Source organism: Sturnus vulgaris, chromosome Z (assembly GCF_052056855.1).
Source record: "Sturnus vulgaris isolate bStuVul1 chromosome Z, bStuVul1.hap1, whole genome shotgun sequence".
Taxonomy (NCBI): Eukaryota; Metazoa; Chordata; class Aves; order Passeriformes; family Sturnidae; genus Sturnus; species Sturnus vulgaris.
Window position 1 is genome coordinate 15,540,856 of NC_142283.1, and position 26,897 is coordinate 15,567,752.

The window sequence follows — 26,897 nt, forward strand, 5'->3', positions numbered from 1 at the left end:
ATCCGTTCTCCAGCCTGCACAGTCCTAGCTCCTTCAGCCTTTCCTTGCAAGAGAGATGCTTCAGTCCCTTAATCTTCGCCTTCCTCTGCTCTGAGCCACTCCAGAAGTTTCATATCTCCTTTGCACTGAAGAGCCCAGAACTCAGCTACTACTCTACTTTGCAGAACTACTTTTTATTGCTTTTAATTAAACCATCATTGGTTTCCTCCTTCAATTGAGAAAATTTCATTTAATTCTGTAAATTAAGGTGGAAGAAAAGGGGAGTAAATGCATATTTATTTGTCCTTGTTTTATCATCTTTTACATATGCACAGTCTTCCATATTGTCAAATTCAACAAATAAGAATAAAAGAAACTCAAAATGTTTAGGGGTTTTCCTGTAAAAGCATATGAATCTCCTTTTAATCTATTTTGATTCCTAAGAAAAATAAACACATAGTTATTTTTAGAATAATTTAGATTCTGTGAATCATTCTGGACTATAATAAGCAGAAATGCCTATGGAATTAGGTCATTCACCTTCACTTTTTTTTTTAAACGAAATATCCTTTTGTAATAATGTTATAAATAAAATGTCTCTTTATTTACCTGTCAATGCCAGACATGGTGGAGACATACTAGTATTGAAATATTGCACACCGTGCATGACAAAAACTTTATTTAAAAAATGTTATATGATTGTGATGTGACTGTTTATTCTGGGTTTGAGGACATGACATTTTATGCACTTAGCCATGATAGATGCAGATGATTCGAACTGCAGTTAACTTATAATATTTCATGTTTCCTTAGCATATCATTGGGGAAACCTGGACTGCCAGAAATGTTAGCATTTCTCAAGTAATAATTTGCTGTCTGAAGCTCAATTCAACCAATGATGCAAGTTTCAAGGAAATCTCAAGGATAACTATGTTTTATCCTGATCATTAAACAGCTTTACAGAGAAGTGAGGGCCATTCAACCAGTACAATTACTTAAGCTGTAGAGGGCTAAATGGAAGACCATTAAGAGTAAGCTATGGAAAGTGTGAAATGAAAAAAGTAAATGCCACCTATATGGCAGCTATGTATTTCCTTTTAAAGTAAGGCATTTTAATTTATTTTTTTACAATTCTTTGAAAAGCTTCTCTCTTGCCTCTAATTCTTTTTTTTTTTTTGCATATTTTAAGCAAAAGATGAATAAGACACTCTCTTTGGTGTCATTTATCTTAGTAAGCATCATTCACCACAATAACATTGTAGTACACTTGATGCTTCAAGAATACATGAAAACAGAGGAGAAAAGAGCCCTTAAAAAATAAAACATGTTTAATTCCTTTGTCATTTTAAAGATGTTACCAAGGGAACTCCTACAAAAGAAAACTGAAAGTGATATGGGAAAAATTGTTTACAAAATAAATTTTTCACGTTTACCTAGTACTTTCCACATATACAGTCTGTTGTGCACATGAGGCCTACCCACAGAAACCTCAAACTAATATTAATGCTTTATGTAAAAATTATGACGGTAGCATCTTTAGTCTGCTGAATCTTGAGAATGGGCTGTGGCAAAGAGGTGGGAAAAATACTGAGATGAGGAAAAAATATAGGGTTTTACTAATAACTTCAGGCCAATTTATACTGGCTGGCTGGCTGACTGACTACATGAAATTTTTAAACTAAAGAATCTACATAACCAAGATCTTCTGAACATCTCATCATTTACTACTATGCCCAGGCTTTTAGTTCAATCCAACTCACATCTAGAGACTCATAAAATTGGATCAAGAAAAGCATGCAGCCACAGCACAATTCCAGTTTAAGTACCTAGATCTTCATACAATAGCTGGAGAGGTCCTGGCACCTCTGAAAAAGATTTACAAATATCAGAAAAATGAGTTACTTTCTTTCCATGTAACATAGTTGACAGAACAAGACTATTTCTTTTCTACAGGTATGGCAACATCTATTTCACTGTCTTTTTTGGTGCCTCATTTCTTCCCCATACTATTTGTGTTTCATTTTTATTGACTTATGAGTGCTTCAGGATATACCTACATTGTACGTAGAAGTATTCTCATTTTGTAAAGATTCTTATTGTGCAGTAAAGACCAGGAATAAGCATTTCTCATTATCATTTTATATTTTCATTAATGTTTGAAGAATAAGATCTACTCACAGAAAAAATGCAAAACACGAGAGAATTCCTGCTGATATCTCTTCAGGATAATCAATTCTTCTGTGAATTTCTGATAGCAAGTGAATTTCATGAGAACAGCATTTTTTTCAACAACAAGGCTATAAAACTAGGTTGTGTCATTAAAACTTGATAATTATTTAAAACAAACAAACAAACAAAAAGTTTTCTCCATTACTTGAAATTCATATTGTGAGAACTGCAAAAACAACCTACTTCTTATTTAATTTGCAATTTTCTGCCTGCTCGTAGTAACCAGAAGAATTAATTTGTCTGTGACAAACTGTGATTATCAAGGTTATTTGACTAATATGAAATAATCTTTGGCACCATTTAAATCGCTAGAAATAGCCAATTTAAACAAAAAAAAATCTAAATAACTCCTTTTTAAAAATCAATCTAGAATAAAATCCTACTGTGCTACATTTCTCTTAATAGTGTTTTCCTAGTGGACTCTAGAAGACTGTTTAACAGGGCAATCTCTATATTCTGATTATGTCAAAATGCCAAATGAAAATTCCTCTCTTTCAGCGGGAAAGTAATACATTTTCAAAAATTCAACATAGCAGCTGTCATTCTGCCGGTTCTCAGAAAACAGAGAAAATCCTTGTTTGTCCTAACATGGAACTAATATTTACGCAGTCTGATCCTGAGGAGGGAAGGGAGAACAAACAGAACAAACTGATTTTCTCGTGGTCTTAATCAGAAAAATATTATACTTTTCCCTCCCTAATAATGCTTAAAACCAACCCAATTAAACTGGATATCATTAACTTCAAATTTCCACTTTCAAGCTTGATCCCTCGAAATAAAAAAATGTTCTTTGTGATTTATTTTATTTCTTCTTCACAGCCCTAACCAGGAAACTTTAAAAAACAAAAAGACATCAAGAAAAATATTACATGGAACGTCTTTGTGTTGACAGCATATTTTATTCAAAGCTGGTATGAATATTAACTTTTCCTCTTTTGTTCTCCAGATCCTTAAACCAGGAGCCTATAGCAAAGCTTAGATAGGCAAATCAGTGCCAATTTACTGCAATTTCGGTTATAATTTTGTATTCTAAAATACAAGTCAAGACTACTGTCATTTACATTGCAACTATTGCATTTGTTTCACTGAAGCGCACAGGAGTTTTTTGATTTGCAGTTTCAAATTGAATAAATAGCTTTTTGGTTTTTAATTTAGTATACATTTCTAGCTAAATGGAATGGATAAAAGATTTGGTTTTGTGGCTAGTTTTTTGGAAAACACTTCTTTCAGAGGAAACAGTACTAGAAGCTATTCAGGTTCATATATTTCTTCATCAAAATAGAACTACAGTCACAGAATAGGTAAGGTTGGAAGGGCTCACAGTTCCATGCTGAAAGAGGGTCTTCCTAGAAACATTGCACATGATTTTGCTCAGGTTCTGGAATATCTCCAGTGAGGGAGAATCCACATGCTCTCTGGACAATCTGTTCTTGTGCTCTGGCACTGCAAATTGAAGTTCTTCATGTTCAGGTGGAACTTTCTGTGCATCAGTTTTTGTCCATGGCCTCTAGTCCTAGTGCTGGGCACCAAAATAGAGCCTGCTCCATCCTCTGACACCCTCCCTTCAAATACTTTTAGACGCTGATAAGTTCCCATCTCAGTCATCTCTTCTGGAGGCTTAAGAGCCCAACTTTCTCAGCGTTTCCTTCCAAAAGAGATGCTCCAGATCCTTAATCTAAATTTGTAGACTTTTGCTGAACCCACTTTGGGAGTTCCATGTCTTTCTTATTAAGGAGCCCAGAACCAAACACAGCACTCCAGATGTGCCTCACCAGCATTGAGCATAGGGGCAGGATCACCTCCCTCTACCTGCCACCAAAGCTCTTCCTAAAGCACCCCAGGATATTATTGTCCTTCATGGTCCCCAGGGCATTGCTGGCTCATGGACAGCTTGTTGTCCACCAGGACTCCCAAGTCCTTCTCTGAAGAGCTGTTTTCCAGCAGGTCAATCCCTGGCCTGTGCTGGTACCTGGGGTTGTCCTTCCCCAGGTGCAGGACCCTGCACTTGCCTTTATTAAAATTTAGCTAGTTGTTCTCTGGCCATCTCTCCAATCTGTTGAGATCCTTCTGAAGGGCTGCACAGCTCTCGTGGGTATCAGCCACTCCTCCCAGCTTTGTGTCATCAGTGAACAGACTGAAAATGCACCTGCCCCTTCATCCAAGTTATTAATGTGTAAGTTAAACAATACTGGGGCTGGAGTTGACCCTCGGGGAACATCACTACTGACAGGCCTCCAACCAGACCCTGTGCCACTTACTAGAATCTTCTGGAATCTGCCATTCAGTCAGTTCTCAATCCATCTCACTGTTCACTCATCCAGTCATACTTCCTGAGTTTGCCTATGAGGAGGTTGTGAGACAGTGTCAAAAGCCTTGCTAAAGATGAGGTAGACAATATCCACTGCTCTCCCTTCATCCATCCAGGTGGTTGTCTCATTTTAGAAGGAAATCAGGTTGGTTGAGCATGATTTACCTTCAGTGGATCCGTGCTGACCACTCCTGTCTTTCACATGGATGAGATGGCCTCCAGAATGAGGCACTCCATCACCTTGCCAGGGATTGAGGTGAGGCTGACTGGCCAGTTGTTCCCTGGGTCTTTCTTCTTCCTCTTGTTAAAAATGGGGATGGCGTTTGCTTCTGTCCAGTCCTCAGGCAGCTTTCATGATGGCCACAACCCTTCAAAGATATTATTGAGTTGTTTAGTTATTGTCTCAGGCAGCATTCTCAGTACTCTCGGATGCTGAGAATAAGAGCCCATTGACTTGTGGATCTTGTTTTCCCAGGCATTCTCTAACCCAATCCTCTTTCACCAAGGGAAAGTCTTACTTCCTTTACCCTTTACAAAAGTAGTGATGGTCTATATAGGATTTGATAATGATGATGTACATAATATAAAAGATTCTACAGGATAGAAAAAATACTTGGAAAGATAATATATATAATAGATATTCACTTTCCTCTCACTACAATTCTAAAACCCCTGTTCTCAAAACCAGCCAAGTTATGTTAAGCAGTCAAAAAGGCACAAAAAAATATCATTTTTCTGTGAGTTAGAATTATTAAAATCCCCCTGCACTGACTTTTTATGTCAGTGCTCCCAGTTTAACCTCGTTTCTGTTCTTTACAATGCAACCTATGTCTCCTTCTGCTTTAAACTATTTTTTCTTACTTCACTGAAAGAGGCAAGGGATAGGGAATGGTGACAGACCTGACAGCCTCTCTGTTTCTTCAGAAAGCATCTCTGTACTTCTTTTGATAGGGACACGTATGCCAGCTACCTTCGTGACTTGGTGGACATGACAGTTATGTGCTCTGCAGCTTCTCCACATTTCTGCAGAAATCCTGCAAAATAAGTACTAATAACTTACTAAGACATGCAGGATTTCCAGAAGATGGCTCATTTATCTTTTGATTCTGTATTATCATGAGACAGTAGATTACCATGCAGCTTGGAGACATACCCTTTATTTGTTGAGGTTTTGTGTTGAGGTTTGTATTTCTCCTAGATGCATCTCTTGTAGTTCCAGAGGGGGCATAACAATACAGATGCCACCAAAATTAAATAATTTAAAGAGCTTAATGCACCAAGCCAAATCCAAAGAAAACTGAACCTGTTGTTTTTTGGGGATTGGGTGGTTTTTAATTAACTGTAGATCTTATTTTGCAGTCTTTTTTTTTTTACTAGAACTCTCACTAGTAGAGAAAGGAAAGAAATTTTCTTATGGAACTGTGATAGTATTGTGTCTTTAATTGTCCTGGAAGAAAGAAGAAGGAAAGCAGTTTCTCTGCCAGCAGTTGTAACTACAAATAAAAATATGTTTGCTGTAGAATCCAGTAAGAGTTTTACCTCAAAAAAAAGAGTGGGATTTAGTGCCATAAGGAACAAAGAGCTTTGTAAAATCAAATAAAATGACATGTTTTTTTTATTGCCCAGGGAAACGATTTGGTTTTTTATTATATAAGGACAGAATTTATTAGCTAAATTACTAGGTTCAAAATGAGATGTTCTGAATCATATTTATGGTAACAGAGAAAACAGTTCTTTCAGTTATCTTAATTTTCTAACTTGGATGTATCTTCTGAACTATTTCCACTTTCTAGAATAATTTTCACATTGCGGTTCAGCTGAACAATTTTTCAACTTTACATGAAACCAGGGAGAATTTCAGTAGTCCTATTACTTCCGTTTATCACTTTCAGATATTCAGGAATTGTCTGGATGCAATTCTGTACCATGAGCTCTAGGAAGACCCTACTCGAGCAGAGAGGCTGAACACGACAACCCACTGTGTCATGGAGTTGTCATGGGGTTGACCTATGTCCCTCCCAACCTTAAACATTCAGTGATCTTTTTATTTTGCCCTCTTTAAAACAGCCTTTCCCAAAATATCAGTCAAGTGGCTCATCCACCACACCTTACTCTGCTTTTGATTATAAATCTCACATATTCTAATCCAAATTAATAATACTTGCTATATATATGCATGTATCTAATTATACTGGTGGCTAGGAGTACTTCAGCCAAGCAAAGAAGTGAAAACTCCATTTCTTTTTTGGATAAATTCAGATTTAGTTACATTATGTGACATACTACTTAACAGACTCATACACTTAATTCTGCAGTAGATTTCTAAGAAAATAAATGTTCTCTTATTCATACCCATATAATTTTTCATTTGTGACTCCACTCTTCCTCCATTAAAAGCAAGAAGAGACACTAAAAGCATTTTGAGGTATTTCATGGGAAAGTTCTTGAGCTTCCAAGCTAAATAACATGGGGTTTTTTTGTGAATTATTCCACTGATAGAAAAAATGCAGACTGATAAATCAGTTTTTCAGAAGTTACTAAATGAGAGCATCTTACTGGATAAATGAAATTGAATAAATTTTCCTAACCAGGTTCACAGAACTCAATTATCTTATTTCCTGTTTAAATAAGAAGCATTTATTAAAAAAATTAAAATTGAATATTCTAATATTATATATATTACTGTGAGGACAAACCAGTTATATGACAGGAATTGCAAGTCACTGAAAAGAAAGTCTTGAAAAATATTAAAGCCCATTTCTCTGGCTGACATAACTCATGTTTTGATTAACAATACTTAGTTTCCCCTAGGCTCAATTAATTTTTTCAGTTTAGCAAGATATTATTTTAATCCATTACTAGCAGATAGCCATTTATTCAGTGTAGCTCTTTTCCCTTTTCTTTTACCATGAAGCAAAACCACAGAATCCAATATATCATGTGAGCTGACACTTGAGAGAGCCTCCCTATTATTTTTTTTAAAGCCTGAAAAGATAATTCCAAGCTTCTCTACATAGAGTTTGCCTCTACCAATTTCCCCATCAACTCTGTGAAGGACCATGCAGATTCAGCCACAGGTCACAAACACCTGATGCAGATTACAGACCGCATTTCAGTACATTATTAAGGCAACTTATAAAAGTTTCATTTTATGATCTGTAGATAACTGACTAATTTTCTTATATGATTGTCTGTTCTGCCCACATAGCAGACAGCACACATAAATGTACAGGGTATACTTTTAGATAACTCTCTCAACAGAATTTCCTTCCAATAGAGGCTAGTAATATATTTAGCTCATATTACAAATCTTCCTCTTTCATACTGTAACCATATTGTTATCAATTTCAGGTTTTTAATCTTTATGCAGAATCTACAGTCTTTTTTGACATTCATAAATTTTCTGACACTGAACCGTAAAAGTCTAACTTTATATCTAATAGGTGCAATGAACAAATTAGGAAAATCTTTTTCTTGTTTCGCTGTCAGACTTGTACCCTGAAGATTTGCTTCCACACCTTTTTCTCACCACACCAGTAACAATAGATCAAATCATTTGGTGTAAGTATAGACGAATCTTGCTCTCCCCGTGAATACAGTCATAATGAAAAACACATGTTCCCAAGGAGTATGTACAGATTATTGTATTTCTGGTTCTCTGTGTAATGCAGATTGCTTGAATTCTGAAAAGTTATATTTTTCTTGAATTTTTCCAAAATTGTATTTTTCTTTAATATCTATTATTGTGTTTAAAAACAACAAAACAAAACAAAACATTAATTTTAAAACATTTTTTGATAAATACTTTAAATCTGTATATGATTAACAGTTTGTAGGAAACCAGTCTTCCATTCTTTTCAGAGGCTTGTTTCAATGGATGAAAAGATGCCTCAATATGCTATGTGCTGGGTTTTTTACAGTTTGCTTCTCTAAATCACGTACACAGACAAAAATATTTCCCTTACATTTAATTAATAATATTCCCTGTCATTTAATTTAGTCCTTTTTTGTTGCAAAGTATTTGTGAATGTTACAGTTTCAAGTGGTTGTCATTACTCTCAGTGGCCACTGTTACATAAGCAAGGGTAACCCCCACAGGGTAAAAAGGATTCTCTCAGTTCATCCAAAGCGTGGCTCAGAACTGTAATGCCTAATGCCAAAGCACACTAGCTGCTGTTTCCAGAGCTTCTAGTACACCAGCATGTGAATATTCATTTCTTAGCTACTTTCAATTACTCCAGAGTATGTTTCTGATTCCAATTTACTTGATTCAGCTGGATATGCCTAGCCCCAAAGCTCAATTCACAGTCAGATTGACTGCTCAAATGTTTGAATTTCTTAAGGGACAATGACATACAGCTATACTCACACTGAAAATCAAGGACCGTATACATGTACAATCCTAATGCATTTGCACTCTTTAAACTGTATCACACTTAAAAACAATTTTTCCTTATATGCATTTCTTGTTTCCCAAATGATATTATAATTCAATCTTATCAGCTGTTGGACTTTTATTGAGTCTCCAGCATGTACCATCTAGCTAGCTAATAAACTCATCTAAGCCTACTTCCATGCTCTAAACATTATTAACAGCCTGAATTCGAAGGCTTTATCTACACATTCCCTAGCCTTTACAGGCTTACATCCTCCTGCACACTTCATGGCTAATGTACCTCAGACCACAGGTACCTTGTTTCAATTAACCCAGATTCAGCTCCCTGCTGTACTCACTGCCTCACACAGGTATTTCTCAATCATTTATATTGAGAGCAGCTCAGCTTTTCCAGACCCACCCTTCATATACTGCTACTAGGCAGCAGCTGAGGTAAATTTCCTGCTTATCGATACTGCCAGGACCATAAAAGTAACATCCTGCCATTTGATAAAATTTGGCATGATTCAAATGCACAGGAATGCATGAAGCCCCATCATTTCCTTTTCCCCATCCCTGACCCCCAATTTCATCAGGTCAGCAGCAATTCTAAGAATGTCACTCCTTTGGCAGGTACAGCAGAGGAGCTAATAGGAGAAGCTAGTCTGTCTGGCTCTTCTGAACCTAGTCAATGAATAGGAAATCTTATTCCCAATGTCTGGTCCTATCCACAAAAGAGTAGGTATGCAGGAGAAAATGGAACAGTTTCTCCTGCGAATGTGTGGTTCCTATGCTTGGGCACAGCCAAGCAAACTCTTGTTTAATGCGCTGACTACCACTACAGAATCAGATATTTAAACATGGAAAACAGTCCACAGTTTTCAAAAAAAGGATCAAGTGCAGCTAATGGAAAAGGTGGTGTCTTGATATGTGAACCATATCCCACTGGTTCCACGGATCTTGTACCTTTACTTCCATTAATTCTTCAGTGAAATTTTATCTTTTTCATGATAATATAGTTTCAAATGCAGAGTGTATCCACAACAATTTTTTATCCTCAAGGTGATTACTAAAAATATAAAAAAGTAAAAACTAAAAAAAAATTTAGAAAAGGCTTTTTATGTAATTGCCTGTTTTCTCTTGAAATCTTCTGCTTCTGTATACATGCTTAGAATACACATAAAGAACAAGAAAATCATATCAACATGATGCTTTTGTCTTGTTTTTTTAAAGGAATAGAAAAATTACAGTTTACAGACTTACAAGTCACCTGTTGATGCAAATGCAGTTATTTATTTTTCATTGATGCAGATAAAGATGCCAGTCATGTTCTATTTATGTTGTCATTAAGAAACCTTAAGCCTGTTTCCAGTGTCTTAAAAAGAGCTACCTGCCACATTTTGAATCCCACTTGACAGCTGTAAAAATTTCCAGGTTACATAGGAGATGTTGCTGAAGAAATTCACACACAAATCTCACATCTCCTGTTGTTTTATTACTAATTTTTTTTAGATGCCGCAATTAGGTAATAGAGTGAATATTCATAAATTCTGTTTAAAATTAATATCAGAAGCAGTCCAGAAAAAGACAGACTGTATCTTATATTTAGTGTCTCATCTGCACATGTCTCCAGCTGTCAGGAATACATTTTAATCCATATTCAGTCATATGCCATTGATTAAAATAGTGAGTAAAGGCCACTACCCAGGCATGCAGAAACTTACAGTTCAGTCAGCAGGTAAAGCAATTTAAAAGTTCCTGATATATCATTTCAAAGTAACTTTTCCATTACAAGCATTTACGAATAGTATATTGGCTCAGTTAAAAGTGTTAATAAAGGTTTTGGGGTTAATTCTTCTTTTCAATAAAAACCTTCTTTCTGAAAATTATTTTCCAAAAAACACATTTTACAAAAAGATTTCTTTAAAATGTAAGCTCTGCAAGACTGTAGTTATGCTATGTGTTTTACACCTTCCACTAGTGTTGGGAATATGGAGAAAAATTGAGAACATCCTAATTTTCTGAAAAAAAATTAAGTGTAATTCATTTTTTGTTATGGTTTTGATTTCCTAATTTAAATATACTTATTTTTTTGTCGTGAGACAGAACTAGGAGTGGAAGTAAGGCAGGCTTAAAACTTAAACAGTATAAAAAGAAATTTATTAACTACATAAAGAAGGAAAAAAAATTTAGAATCAGATTTTTTAGACTACTTCTTTCTTCTCTCTCCCAACTTTTACAACAACAAAACAAACATACAAAAAACTACTTCAGTCAGTTCCTAACTCAAATAGGTTTTTTTCAGTTTACTTTGGAGAGAGAAGTTTCTTTTTTTCAGGCTATAGGGATTTTTTTACAAGGAGGAAGAAAACAGTCTTCTTGTGGTTTTATTTTCAAGATTTGCATTTGCCCAGGAAAAAACTTGCAAAGTCGTGAAGCTTTTTCTATTTTTACAGCTTTTCTAAAGCTCCGACTATGGGCCATGTTAAGCTCATGGTGTATTACTTTTAAGACTGAACTGCTCTAAAGTAAAAGTTTTTCATGTCTTTTTTTTCTGTTTATGCTTTATTCTCAGAAAACCGAGATTTCCCTTTTTTTGAAGAGGTAAAAGATCTTTAACACAGGTGCTTTTTGGTTAAATGATTTATTAAATGGAACATCTCCACCCCCCCATGTCTTTCTTTGAATGGTTTATAGAAATATTTAATGTAACATTAGTTTATTCTTACAACGTATAAAAGGATTTTGTAGTCATTTTCACAGCATTTCTTCATTCTTTTTTCATTTGAAATAACTTAGCTCTTGCTTCACTGACTTCAGAATATCTTTTTTTTTTCCTTCTCACTCTGGGAAGGATTGAAAACTTTGTAAGTTTCATTTGAGCATTGAAGATTTTGCACAGGGAAAAGAAAAAATACCAAGGCTACAACGCTGGAGCTTTGCCAGAACCCCCGAAACTCGGCTACGCTGGAAAAGGAGAGGGGAGAAAAAGCGGCTGGGATTTTAAATCAGCCTGAGTTTTCTTGGCCACCATCCATGGCCACCCCTGGTCCCTGCCGGGCCATGCCAGCTCCCCACACAGGGCCCGGCCCTGCCCCTGCCAGCCCCAAGGCCTGCAGTGGGGCCAGGCCCGGCCTGTGACCTGCACGGCTGCCAGAAGAGGAAAAGGCCCCCAGTTCCAGATTACCTCCTTCAAAATGTGTGTTCATGGAGCGAACTAACTTTCTGCAACTGGTTTTTCACGCTGTCAATAACCAAACCAGCTTCCAACTGGTCCCATCAGACTCAGAGGAGGCTTTTCTCATAGAGAAAAACCTGGGTCTGTCCTTCCTCAAGTAAAACTAGTGCAATTTTTCAAACATTGTCCCTTTTTGTTTTTTCTAAAGTTGATGTATTTATATAAATCTCATAATTTTATTAATAGTTTTGAACCTATTACTTGAAGGAGGTCATTGCAGTGGTCAGCTGGAAAAACATAGAAGTGTGTCATGCAATATTATGTGTGACAAGCCCTTCTATCACTGCAGTCACAGAATTATGTCAAAAATAATACAATTTTAATTTCAAGACATGAAAATTAACACTAAGAGAATTTACAATAAGCCTTGGTTAATAAGGTCAGAAGAACACAGTATCTACAAGTAATTTTATGCATATAACACATATAGGAAACAATGATCTTTTCATGTATGTTGTTTCAAGTTCTAAGAACAGTAAAGTCATGATGTGTGTTCTTCAAAGGTTCCAGTGTTCCTAAATATTTAACAACTGCCCTATCTAGAAATCATTTACCTTTGGCAAAAATTTGAATTGATATTTCATTGTTTCCCTTATTTTCCAGAACAATTGTTTGGATTTGTTTGTTTTTAAACAAGATAGGGTTTTCTATCTATGTACAATGGAATCACATGTCCTTAGAATAATTTTCCTGATTATATTTCTCTTAAGGAGGTGACCCTGAAAACTCTCGTTAATAGAAATGGGAAAATGTACCTAACCAATATCTCAGGTGGGAAGTTTTTTCCTTCTTTACGATGCTTTTTCTAATTATAGATCTCCCTAGGTCTTGCAGCAGGAGACCAGAATTATCAGCAATTCTCTGACATGAACATATGCACAACCATAACAAAGACCAGACAAATGATAGCATGACACCAATATTTACCGTGCAACCAGACTCAGCAGACTGGCCTCTCTTGGAATACCAGACTGTGTTACTGAATGTAAAATGTACTTAAGATTTTTTTGCTGGTGTTGAGATGAGTGAGGAGCATTCCACAGTAAATTTGGACACCTTGAATTCCCACATGACATTAGCAGGAAGTAGGGAGGCTCTTTCTCTTTGCAGATCATTCATTTCTCAGTAAGCATTCATTAGACCCTTATTGTCACCTTATCTACAAATATTTTTATGCACTATTTAAACTTTCTTATTCATACTTCTTGTAAATGCAGTATGATTTCTTTTACAAGATTACTAACTTTGTTGAAAAGGAGCCTTAATTCAAGAAATCATTAAGGCATTAAATCTTGTCAAACAATGACAGCAGAGTGGTGCAACAAGAAGGAGAAAAGATCTGGAATTTTATCACATTAAAGATCTTTTCACACTTGCATCTGCAGACAAAAGATACTTGTGAAGATGCTTTGCTGAATATTTAAGATCAATACGCACCAAAATTTTGACACACAGGTTTTTTTGAATCATATTAGCATGATTAAAAAAATAATAAGGCAAAATACTAGAACCATTTATGATTTATGTTTAAACATAAATCCTACTGATTTCACTCAAATCAATAATCTACTGATACTTGCCTGAAAGGCATTCTGTTCTTAATGAATCAGAGCCTGAGAGAAAAGACAGACAAGGATTTCCTGAGCCTCCAACTAGATTCTACATTTAATTTTTTCTTGACTTCATGGCAATACATTACAAAAGGTAATGTCTGTCATCTCATTTGATATTCTGAGGTCTATAGGAACTAGCTTCAAAAAAGAAGTACAGGAAAATGTTTTAACAGGATGTGAGCACAATAATGACCAAATACTGTATAAAACTCTGAAGCATAGGATTCTACTTTCCATCCTGTAATAAAATCACAGGATAGTTTGGGTTGAAAGCTAATCTACTTCAAACCCTCTGCAAGGGAGGGAAGAATTGAGGTTACTCAGAGCCCCAGACAGCCTGACTTTGAATATTCCAGTGATGAGGTATCCATCAGCTCTCTAGGCAACCTATGCAAGTTTCACCACCCCTATCATAAAATATTTCTTCCTCACTCCTTCTTCTGAATCTTCTCTCTCTAAATTTAAATTTAGGGGAACTACCTGGGGAACTCCAGCACCACATCAGCTGGCGCCCAACAGGGGGCCCCTCAGGACCCAAACAGAGAGGCTGTTCCCTGGATTTATTGGAATTTAAGCCTTTTGGATCGTCAGCGGCTCCTGTGTGAGCATGCCACCTTTTGGTTGGTGGTGCTCCCAGGGGTGAAGTGGCAACCCTCCAATGCCCAGGAGGATCACTTTGGGACAGAGGACCTCTCCTGTGGCTTTTAGTTCTGGGGACTGACGGTGGTGAGTTTGAGGGGGTGCGGGTACACCGCTCCTGAGGGTAGGAGCCATGAGGCAACAGGCTATATAGTTAGCTGTGCATAGTACCCTGACACCCCAGACTGGTCTCTGGGCCCTTTTCTTTTTCATTTTACCTTGGGATAGGGAGGATTGTTGCTGTGCTGACAGGATGAGCATGTGACTGTCAACACAGTAGAAGGAGGTTTATGTTCAAGTTGTGGGTACCCTGGTGGGAGGTGGGAAGAAGTTTTCAAGGGGTTTGTTAAAATGTTTTATTCATTGGCTGTTCCTTCATTTTCCATGGGTGTCTACCCAAGGATGTGCAGACCATCCCCTTTTGGGATGCTGTTGGCAGAAAACGAACTGATTTGACAAGCCAGGGAGACACCTCAGAAGCAAAATTTCTTATGTTGTTTGTATTAGTTCAGTCAGCAGTGGAAGATCAAGGGAAAATGAAGAAACAGCCAGCACAATGCTCCCCAGTTAATTTCCCCATCTCGCAATTCTAGAACCCTATCCCCTAGGCTGGCAGGTCTGCAGGGAACAGACCACAAAGAGGCACAGGGCAGCTACTGACACTCTGGCTCTCCTCATCCTCCTCAGAACCCTTGCCCTGGCAGCGAGGCACCAGCTGTCAGGGACCCTTCCCCAATCCCTCAACCCGTCTCCTTCTTCCCCATTCAAAATCCTTAAGACAGTTGCCAAAGAGATTTATTCCCTTCTCCCCAAAATGGCTTCCAGGGAACACAAGATAACAGTCACCACATGGAGTGGGCCCCCGCCTACATTTCTTCTTCCCAGAATCCCTTTCTCCCAACCTCCTCCCACTCAGCCAACCCCTTCTTTCCTCCAACTTCCCTCACTTATCAGATACTTCCCCTTCCTTTGTATTGGGTCCTCCTTCAACTCCTCCTCCAATGACATCAGTGTTTTGTCCCTCCTCTTCCTGTTGTAACCCCTCCCATGTCTCCTCCCAGTGCTCGTGCAGCTCCACCTACCCTCTTCTGACTTCTGACTTCACATTGTGGGGATCAGATGAGACAAGCCTGGAAACTAGAACCGAGAACAGGAAGCCCCTACCTTTTGCTGTTCCAGTTGTGTATAACAGTAGGGGAGAGCACCCCGTGTGAGAGCCCTTCTTCTACCAAAATAAGGAGCTTTTGCAGAAAAAGTTTGGGTGAAAAAGTGAATATTTTATAAGTCTTTTTAAAGCACTTTCTCCTCAAATATGTTAGTTCCCAGTGATCTCAAAGATTTGTTTTCATGCCTCCTCCCCCCCACAGAATATCTTCTGTGGAAAGGGACATGGAAAAGATTATTACAGGAACTCTTTCCTGAGCTCTTACAAAGCGCAAGTGTGCCTTTGATGCAAACAATAATGACATTACATTTGACCATTTAAGTGGCAAAGGGGATTGGGCTCAAGCTCGGAAACAGACTGGGGGAATACCATGGCCTGTTCTCAACTGCGTCAAGGGAGTTGCCTAGAAGGCATTTATAATTATGCCAACAAAACACCCTAAACAAAGCTAGACCTCAATCAGTCTTCTTCTGAGCCTTTTATGTCGAGAGACTCCGTGCAACCTGTCCTTCCCCAGCATACGGATTACAAACACCAGGGAATTCCAGGGGCTATTTGTTCGTACCATGTTGCCTTTCACTAACTGCTCCTCCACGAGAGCACTGAGCACCTTTAATTTTTCTTTATTTAGCAGCCACTGACCTACCCATTCTGTGGAATCAGTAAGTCAATTCAATTTTTGGATAGGGCGCTCTTCATTTGCCACTCTGAAAAATTCTTATTGATTTTCAGGATTTCCATCTTTACTCCCCACTGGGACATGACATCCCTCCCCCACAAGGTATACTGTGAATCCAAAACAAACGGGCACAAATTTTCCAATTGTCCATATGGCCCCTCAGTTTGCACAATCTTCCTTGATTGCTTAGCCAATTAGGTGCCCCTTACACCCAATACCTTGCCAGTCACGGGTTGCAACTCCTATCGTGGGAGCCACTTGTAAGAAGGGATGACTGTCACGTCTGACACTGTGTCCATAAGTCCTTTTAGATTGATATAATACCCGCCTTTACGAAGCCCACCATATTAGTGGCTTATCTTCTCCTACCATTTCTGCCCAGTAGACAGAGAGTGTTAAATCATCTACGGGCAGCTGTCTAGGCAATGAAATGGCCTGGATGATGGTGTGGCCCTTTGGTAGGAAGAAAGGCAAGTGGACACATTGTGCACGCTAAAGTGGGGGAAGCCATCATCCTGTATTATATGGCTGATGTGCTTGTGTGTGCCCCTGATGAGAACCAACTGACAACCATCCTGGACACAACTATTACTACCTTGGCTGCTGCAGGGTTCGAACTGTAGCAAGAGAAAGTATAGAGACTGCCGCTTTGGAGGTCTTGAGATTGCCAACAAGATCATAACACCACAGAAGCTGGCAATCTATGATAGGCCTAAAACTTTGAGGAATCTCAACCCACCAGCTGTGTAGGTCCATGAATTGAGTCAGACCCCGGCTGGGAATTACCATTGAGAACCTAGCCCCCCTTTTCAATTTATTGAAAGGGGGAGAGGAGCTGGACTCCCCTAGGGCCCTGACCCAGGAGGCTCAACAGGTGCTGGAGAGGGTGCAATCAGTCCCACCAGTGGCAGGCCCACTGCTGCTGGCCAGACCTCCCTTTAAATTCATTTTTCTGGGAAAACTGCCACACCTCCATGGGCTGATATTCCAGTTGGACAAAAGCCAGAGGCATCCTCTCTTAATTATAGAGTGGGTATTCCTCAGCCATCAATTGTCCAAGACTATTACCAAGCCACAAGAGCTGATGGCCCAGCTGATCAATAAGGCTAGGGTGTGGATGTGAATGTTGGCAGGGTGTGATTTTACATGCATTCATTTATCAATTAAATTGTCTACTGGGAGATTGATGAATGAGACATTGGAGCAGTTGCTCAGAGAAAATGAAACATTTCAATTTGCTCTGGATAGTTACCCAGGACAAATTTCAATTCACACTCCAGGCCACAAATTATTTAACTCAGAGTTCAATCTGATTCCAAAAGAAAAACAGTTGGAAACCACTCAAAATTCTGACCATTTTTACTGACGCATCTGGAGCATCTCACAAGTCAGTGATGACTTGGAAAGAATCCTCAAACTCAGTAGCTGGAGATAGATGTTGAATAGTTGAGGGGTTCTCTCAAGTTGCTGAGTTGGCTGCAGTCATCCAAGCATTTGAGAGGTTTTCGGAACTGATAAATTTGTTAATAGATTCAGCATACGTAGCAGGGGTGGTGTCCAGAGCAGGAAATGCAATTTTAAAAGAGATCTCAAACCCAGTCGTCTTCAACTTGCTCTTAAAATTAATACATCTAGTCTCCCACCAAGAGCAACCATATTATACAATGGATGTGAGGTCACACACCAACCCTCCAGGATTTATCACCAAAGGCAATCAAAGAGCAGACACCCTGGCTGCTCCTGTACAGCTGGCTGGCCTCCCTAACATCTTCCAGTAGGCCAAGCTAAGCCATCAGCAGTTCCACAGAATGCCCCTGGTCTGATATGTCAATTCCATCTCAGGCCAAAGCGATTGTGGCGAGATGCCCCAACTGCCAAAAGTTATCAATACCATCCTTAGGGTCAGGAGTGAACCTGAGAGACTTTGGCAGTTGTAAGGCGTGACAGACTGATGTCACCCATGTTCCTCAGTTCAGGAGAGTCAAATATGTGCACGTGTCAGTTGACACCTTCTCTGGAGCATTTTATGCCTCCACCCACACAGGGGAGAAGACCACTGATGTGCAAAAACATCTAATGCAGGCCTTCTCTGTGTTGAGGATCCCCAAAGTGATCAAAACTGACAATGGTGCAACATATGCCTCCAAGGCATTCAAAGAATTCTTGCAGCAATGGGGGGTGGAATATCACAAGAGTGTCCCTTATTCCCCCATTGGCCAAGCAGTAATACAAAGAATTCATCAAACTCTGAAAAGAACCCTTGAATAACGAAGAGGAGATGTCCAAATCAATATGACGCAGTTAAGGTTGTGTAAAGCCCTTTTTACTATGAACTTCTTGAACTGCACCTTTGAAAATTTGAATCCCCCAGTATTAAGGCACTTTAAAATAAGCAAAAATAGGCAGTTAGAGTTAAAGGAGCATCCACTATCTGGTGAAGGACCCAGAAACTTGGAAAGTTTTGGGACCATATGACTTAGTGACCTGGGGGCGTGGGTATGCTTGTGTATCCACCCCCTCTGGGTCAAAGCAGATTCCCCAAAAATGGGTCAAACCCTATGTTCCATCAAAGGAGAAGACAAGGCCTAAGTTATCATCCAGAACTCAAAATCAAGCAAAGGATGTTGCTGTAGCCTCCCTTTGGTGGAGCCAACACAAAGAAACTGGGAAACCCAAACCCCATAATAATCCAGATATTGAGTTTCTAATTGATTTCTTTAATGAATTTTAAATTTGGTTCCCATTAATATTTTGTCTTATCTCTCCTTAACAGGCACCATCCTGTCCCTTGAGATGTGGCCAAGACACTTGTGGATCCTAATGCTTCTTGTCCAGTCCTTGGAGGCATGAATCATTACCCAACCAAGGAAGAACGTCTGGGTCACCCTGGCCAATGTGCTAGAACAAGACCATCTATGCCTGTCAACAGCTGCCACAGACGACTCTCTGTCTACATGCCTGGTAGGGATTCCCCTCCCGTTATCTGAACACCCTGAAGGCCTAAAAACCTTGCTTAAGAGCCTACCCACCTTAGTCTAGTGCAATAACCTAGTGCCACTTTCTCTCCCCCTGTGAAGGCAGTGGGAAAAAAACCTTAACATCTTTAAATAAGGAGCCCCAGGTGTCTGAGCTTTTAGGCTCTGCCCCTGCGCCTTTTTGTGTCCAGTTTGTTTACAATCCCCAGGAAAAAAGAGAGAAATATATTGAAGCAAAAAAGTTTTAGGAACAGTACACGGTCACTAAGTGGTATGAATTAATGGCCCATGTGAAGATGGTCTCCACTGACCAACTTAAGAAACTGGATAAAAGGAGTTTTCTCATTTGTGGGGACCAGGTGTGAGCAGGAATCCTGTCTCACCTTCACAGAGGCCCATGCACAGTAGCCTGGCTGCCCCTGTTTGCACCCAACTAAACCCAAATTTTAAACCAGAAGAAACAAAACAAAACAGCTATCCAAAAACGAAGTGTAAAAGAATTCAGTGAAAATTGTGATTCTGAAATTATTCATTGGTCTCACTGAAAAAGAGCCGCTGTATCCTTGTTTTTGCCTTGAGTATCAGCGGTGAAAGCTCTAGGGTTATTGGGCTACCTAGAGTCTTGGGTGATGAAGCAGGCCAATTTAACATCAGCCATACTCAGTGACCTCCTTGAGGATGAAGAAACAACCAGGAAGTTAACATTACAAAATCAAGCAGCCATTGATTTCTTATCACTAGTGCATGGCCACAGGTGTAAGCACTTAGAGGGGATGTGTTGTTTCAACTTATCCACCAAGAGCCAAAGCATCCACACCTCCATTCAGCAGATGAAGGACATGATAGGAAAGATAAAAGAAGAGACTGAGGACTGGTTCTAAAACATCTTCAAGAACTGGGGACTGACAGGATGGGAGACTTCTGTTATAAAAAGTGTTTTATGGGTTCTATTTGTTGTTCTCCTGATTCCTTTAGTTTTCAGTGTTTTAAAAAGAATTTTATCCAGAAACTTGGAAAAAAAATAGCTTCCTTCACCCCACAAACCATCACAGCTGCAGCAATTAAAGAAGTAGCTTGGTCAGAAGAGACAACTACAGAAGTTTAAAATCTTCAACTCTCCCCCTCACTTTCAAAACTAAACAAAAGAGGGGGAGATGTTGTGGTGTGCTTTTACTTTAATGGTCTGCTCCTGTTTCCCCACTATGTTGTTGGTCTAGTCTGAGTTGTACCCTCCTACCCAGCTGTCAATCTTCCCTAAGACCTGCCCTTTGTTATAGAATGTTCGCTGTCCCTCCTCCTTCTGAATTGTCAATCCACCCCGGTACCTCCCCTTGTTCCAGCAAGTTCCTTGTCAATCCTCCCTTGTGCCAACCCCCTGCTTAGACCTCCCCTTTGGAAATCCCCTAAACCTCGATGCCCCATTGGCCCATGTGATTCATTCTCCTCCCCTTTCTTCCCTCATTGGTCCTTGCTCAGGAAAACCCCACCTTGTGCTCCTCCCCAGCCTTCCCCCAGTTTGTAGCCACCCTTAAAACCTCCCCCATATAAAAGTCCCTGCACACGCAGTGTCTCAGTCTTTCATCCCTGGACTTTCTTGGGAATAAATTGCCTTGGATTCCACACAAAAGATCCCTCTCTCATCTTTGCCTCAGTCCTCAGCATTTCATTGTATCAGTGTGCTGTAGAGAGCAAGCCCTATTCTACTGCTACCAAGACCAGGCTTGGTGAGGGAGCAGCCAGTCTCGGCCCGGTGCTGTGAGCTGGCATGGGAACTCTAGTAACGTGCCACATCTTATTATTTCCTAGTGGGCATTTCTACAAGTAACTAGCATTAAATAGAAAACACAGCCTCTTCCCTCGCATTGTAGCAATATTATTACAAAATGTTTTCCTGAAAATGCAAATAAAAGAAAATTACCAGTTGATATCATTGTTTATTGCTGCCTTATATATTCTTTTCAATAAAGTCTTCTGATATCTATACAGAAGTCTTTTACTCACGAAAGAGTTGTTATCTAATGCAAGCTAAATCTAAATCTATTATCTGCATAATAGTAGTAATATTTGCTGCATTTTTTGTGTTGTTTCTTGACATTTGTTTTCTATCCAGTAAACTTATAAGGTTTGCCATGAACCTGCAGCAATCAAATAATGAAGAAACATATTGAACCATAAATCAGATAATGGGTGTTGGGGGTTGAATTGTTCCCTTTTCTTTCTGTGGATTTTTTTCCCATTGTTATGTTAAGTATTTGTGGCTACACCTTAGTAGCAATAGTTTTCTCTTGCAGCGGGGTGGGGGGATAGGGGGAGACTGGAAAACGAAAGGTGGGACAGGGGCCTGGGCTCTCTGGCTCTCATTCTCTCGCTCACTGGTGGAGTGGAAGGAAGACGGCTGGAGCTCCTATCTATCATCTTCCCCACCATCCCAGTGCTGGGAGCCACGTTCCCTGCCGTTGGACATTGCTCAGCTGTTTTCCCACTTCATCCTGCTACCTCCGGACTCTCTGCCGAGCACCACGACCGACACCGTGAGGGGGGAGTCTCTCCTCCATCCCTCTCAGCCCTGGGCCGCCGCCATCACTCCAGCCCTCTGCGACTGCGCGGGCCCTGCCCTGCCCCCAGCACCGGGAACTGAGCGCAGGGAGAGGGAGCCTGTGGCCAAAAGGGACTGGAACTGAGCTATACTGTTCTGTTTTGCTGTCCATTTTTATAGCTGCTGTTGTTTCTGCTGTTTGCCGTGTTAGGTATCAGTAAAGAACTGTTATTCCTATCCCCATATCTTCTGCCTGAAAGCCTCTGATTTGAAACTATAATAATTAGAAGGGAGGGGGTTGCACTCTGCATCTCAGAAAATGGGTTCTCTCCTTTCCTTAGCAAATACCTCTTTCAAACCAAGACAATGGGCTAAAGCCACTTCCTTATCAGTTCTCAGAATTCCAAAATCAATTTATACAGTTAAAGCCAGACCTCTAATTCGTTCCAGCTGCATTTTACCACAATACCACATTGCAAAGACAGTAATTGCTGCAAGGGATAGCTAGATACTAAATACGTTCCTAAACATCTTTTTGAGCTTCTATTTGTGACACGCATAAAGATTTCTACTAAACAGAAATTTCTTTTTGATGTGAAGTCAAGATAACAACTTGAAAGATGAATTTCTGATGTATAATTTAAAAGGTCCACTCACTTGCAAACCCAAACCAAATCTCTAATCACAGAGATATAAAGACCAAGAAATTATATAGCTGTCAGTGAGCTTGCTACACAATTACACTTTCCTAATTTTTTTTCATTCTTTATAATTCTTGTTGGAATAAACTGGAAAAATTAAAGCAGAGTAAAGAAAAAGGAAAGAATTTGCTGCAGAATTTAAATTACATGGAAATTAACCACAAACACCCAAACTGTCAATTTTTAATTATCCGAGCAGAAAAGCACAGTCATATTCAAGGCCACCTCACAGTATATGGACATCAACCATCTGATACCTTGGGAAATTAGCAATAAACATTTCAAAACAGCTTTATAGCCCTAATAATCTACACCAAAAGAGCTTTATAGCCCTAATAGTCCACATTTCCACTACTTAGGAGAAAAAGCTGAAGAAAGTAATTTGAATCCAAGAAATTTTTTTAAGTCATCTGTAAAGCTTTTTGGAGAATGACGAGGTTCCTTCCTAGTACGCCCATTCCTTGTGGGCTCCTGACCTGCTCCGGGAACCACGTCAAGGTGTGGCCTCTCCCCAGCACCACTGTGGGAGCCGCAGGAGAGGCGCAGCGCTCACGCTGTAGCTAGGGAGGTCCGTCAGGGTGAGACAAAAGGCTGCCTGAGAGACCTTTCACTGTTCTGATGAGGAGATTTTATTAGGGAGATGGAACGGGGTCGAGGAGAGGGAACCGCAAAAAGGCCCCTCGACAGGGTCTGCACGAACTTAAATACGGGAGAGTTGCAAGGGCAGGGTAATAACTTTGGCCAATCGCGGTGAATAAGGGCAGCTGCCGAAGGCAGGGAAAGGGATACATCAAGCCAATAGGGGAATATGTGGGCGTCAACTGAGGCACAGCAACCAATTGTCCAACAGAGTAGGGAGACTTTCCAGAACTTGGGGCAAGGTCTGGGGAGGATTGACAGAGCTAGAGGCAGGGATTAAGGTGAGAGACAGGGAAGAATCTGGAAACGGGGTATGGTTTAGGGTTGAAGGACAGGGGATAGGTGGCTAAGGGCTTAGCCATTATATACATAACTTAGGGGAACAAACCAGGGACAAACCATTGACATATGAACAAGATTAAAATTAAATAACACAATGCAACAGGAGAAGTAAATGTTGCTTGAATGAATGTTAGATCAACTTTTAAAAATCTGACTTTAGTTTTGCTGAATGTTTATTCAATCTGACTCATCATTTGTTGCCCCTCAGTCTTCCTTGACACATTTTTGGGTTTCAGATCACAGGGCTGTTTAACAGGTCAAATTATGATTTGATAATATCAGTGATTTTTTAGCTGATATTGAGGACAGGATACCAAACTGCAGCACATGGCACAGTCTAAGTTCATTGAAGCTTAGTTAGTCACAGGAGCCCCAGAGCTGTTTAGGCTTTGTATATAATATTTTTTCTTTTACTCCTCTTCACTGAGGTAAGAGCATCTAAGATGATCTAATGATTGATACCAAGCTGACCATTTGACCGTCTCACAGTATGTTCAGTTTATTCAGTTTATCCAGGATAAATAATCCATCCAGTTACCTTAAAGAGTGTATGTGTTAAGAAAACTTCCTTGTCTGACCATTTGGGAGCCACTCTGCCAGTCACATTCCCCGCCACCCGAGACTGTCACTAGGACTGAAGACTCTTCAGAATGGGTGGCTCCAGTAAGCCAGATGGGTGCCCCATTTGACTCCCTATTCACACCACTCACACAGTCAGACCAGCTTTCCTCCCTGGTTTGACTCTCAGTTTCTCATTTATAAATATCGAACATCTGCATTATGAAATTAATTTAACCATGGTGCCACAATATCTTGAGCTGATGCCTCTGAAGGGACTAAATCCTGGGGGTTTATACCCTTGCAGTCCAAACACATGAAAGTCTTGGCTCTTCCTGCTGAGTCCTCATCTCCTGCTGTGTATCTGAGTGTGTCTCACCCAGCTTTGCCACAGGTCCCTGTGTCCTTTGTTGCGCAAAGGGCCAGTGCCTGTTCACGGCCTCTTGTCTCAGGTCATGCCACCCAGAGCTCCATCTGCAGTTCCACTGCAGCTGTACCCTAAGCTATCTGCATTGAATGTATTTCTCAAGAGTATAGAACTAAATTAAATTAGAAGTTATGAAAAAATACATCTCTTCTGCCATTCTGACTGGTGCTCATTATTTTGCCTTTTATAAATTTTCTTCACATTGTAGGACATTCTCGAGCAGCTCATTATTTCATGGTTCCCATTTTTCCCATCACAACTTTCTGTGTTAAGGTCTATCTGACAATGAATGCACTGTTTTCAAAATTCTTGTTTGAATGTAATCACGTTTCTCATAGCAGGGGCTATTAATACTGCGCAGACTGAAAAAGGCATAAGAAGACAGGATGTATTAGATTCATATTCCTGTGGATGTCGCAGTACTCCAGAAGTTATTAAAGGGAAGGTGTCTATATCATAATTTAAGACAGACCAGCCAGTTCTCCAAAGACAGACAAGCAGTGTCCCCCTTACTTTAAAAACAGGGGTTTTTTGCATTGGAAAATGAAATTTAGTGTTGGCTTTCACTGAAAGAAATAGCAGTTCAATTGAGATTGAACTCAATCTCAAAACAATCTCAACAATCTCAAAACAATCTCAACAATCTCAAAATTATTTGAGATTGGCTTTAATTCTTTCAATATCAAGCAGTTCACTTTCATTGAAGTTGAAGTTTGAACAGTATTCTCCTCCTTTACTTAAAATGCAATTAAAAATGGTTAAACAGTGTGACTTAGAAGATCACAACTTCACCATGGTTTCAACACTCAAACTTTCTAACACCTCTCCTGTACACATATATTTGCACTGTGAGGAGGTGAATGCATGCTAACAAGCTCCATGCAATCATATGGAAACAAAACCAAGTAATTTTTGTTTAAAAAGCACCAAAAATTTTGTGGTGGAGCTACAAAACCAAAATTAGGAAAAAAAATTGGAGAAGATTATCTGGGAATACCTGGAAAGGTATTGCTTTAATATTTAGGCAATATTACAGAATGCTTAGATAGTCTCATGAGGAATGGAAATGCTTAAACTACAGGATAAATGTATTGCATTGTTAAAAAAATATTGACAGAAGAGAGGGGAGATTTGGGTTACAAGTGCATTTGTGTTTACAAAATAATGTACAAAATGTGGAATCTGTGTGTAAAGCATGATTATACTTTAAATTTTTTCAGTGTTTTCCCATTTTTTTCTATTGCAGATTACTTTTCCAGTTCTGTAAATTCTAATTTTATCCTTGTCCTCAGCGAACAACTAAGTACCAGGCAGACACTCACCCACTGCCCCCCAGATCCTGAGGGTAAATTTAAAAAGTAAAAGACCATGTGTTAAGATAAGAACAGTTTAATAACTGAGAAACCAGGAAACCAGAATTTGATTTAAATGTTTTATTTTAATTTTATTTTTTTAATTTAAGTTTTACTGTACCTATTGAAATAAGAAAGAAATGGGACTTTGTAATTTTTCAGATTCTGAAACTCAGGTTTTGTAACAGTAGATATTCTAAATTAACTTTTTGCAATAGTTTTGTCTACAGAGTAAAAGCTATCAGTCTGATTAATTACTCACCTCTTCTATGACACTTTCTGCTCAGGAAATTAATTTATATTGTTCTCTCTATAAGAGAGTTGAGAAATTACCACATCTTGTTTTCACACACACACTTTCATACATATGAACACACTTATGTGTGTGATACATGGTACAAAGCGATTGAAAGAATCAAACAAATGTAATCCTGTAAACATCTAAATTACCTCATAAGAATCTTGGTCTCTCTAGAGCATGAAAAATTGCTCAAAATCACTTTAGTGTCACAGGCTGAATAGATTATATAATGGTTATCTATCTTATTTGTGCTCACTGGTTCACACTAAAGCATACCACATAGTGTGCACACATATAAACCCTCTTAAAACTGTAATTTAATGATGAAAGTGTATGTTTTTTCCATTATTAATCATAAGTATTTATAGCCAGTCTGTGTAGACAGAAAATTTCAATAAAATACCCTTCAACATTTTATTACAGAAATTAATTGGGGAATAGATGAGGAAAGATGACAGACATAAGACACCATCTTTAGAGACACAAAGCCATAAAGCATCATACACTGGTGAAATTTTCATGAATGCCAGACATGATGCCCCTGAAAAGCCTTTAGAACAGCATACTGATGTCTGCATTGCATCAATTTTACATTGCATCAGTGCAGACAGACCACAAATGTTCTACATACCAAATGTGAGGTCATGTTTTTAAAATCAATCAAAGCACAAAGAAGCTCAAAAGAAGTAGAGTGAGGTGAGGGGCTGATGGTGTTTATATTCGCATTAATCTGTCTCAGAAAAGGTATGACTTTGATTACTCTCTGTGTGATGAAGTGGTAGAAAAAAATTGGGAAGTTTATGCAAGACTTGTACTGATTTGCACACATTAAAAAAACATC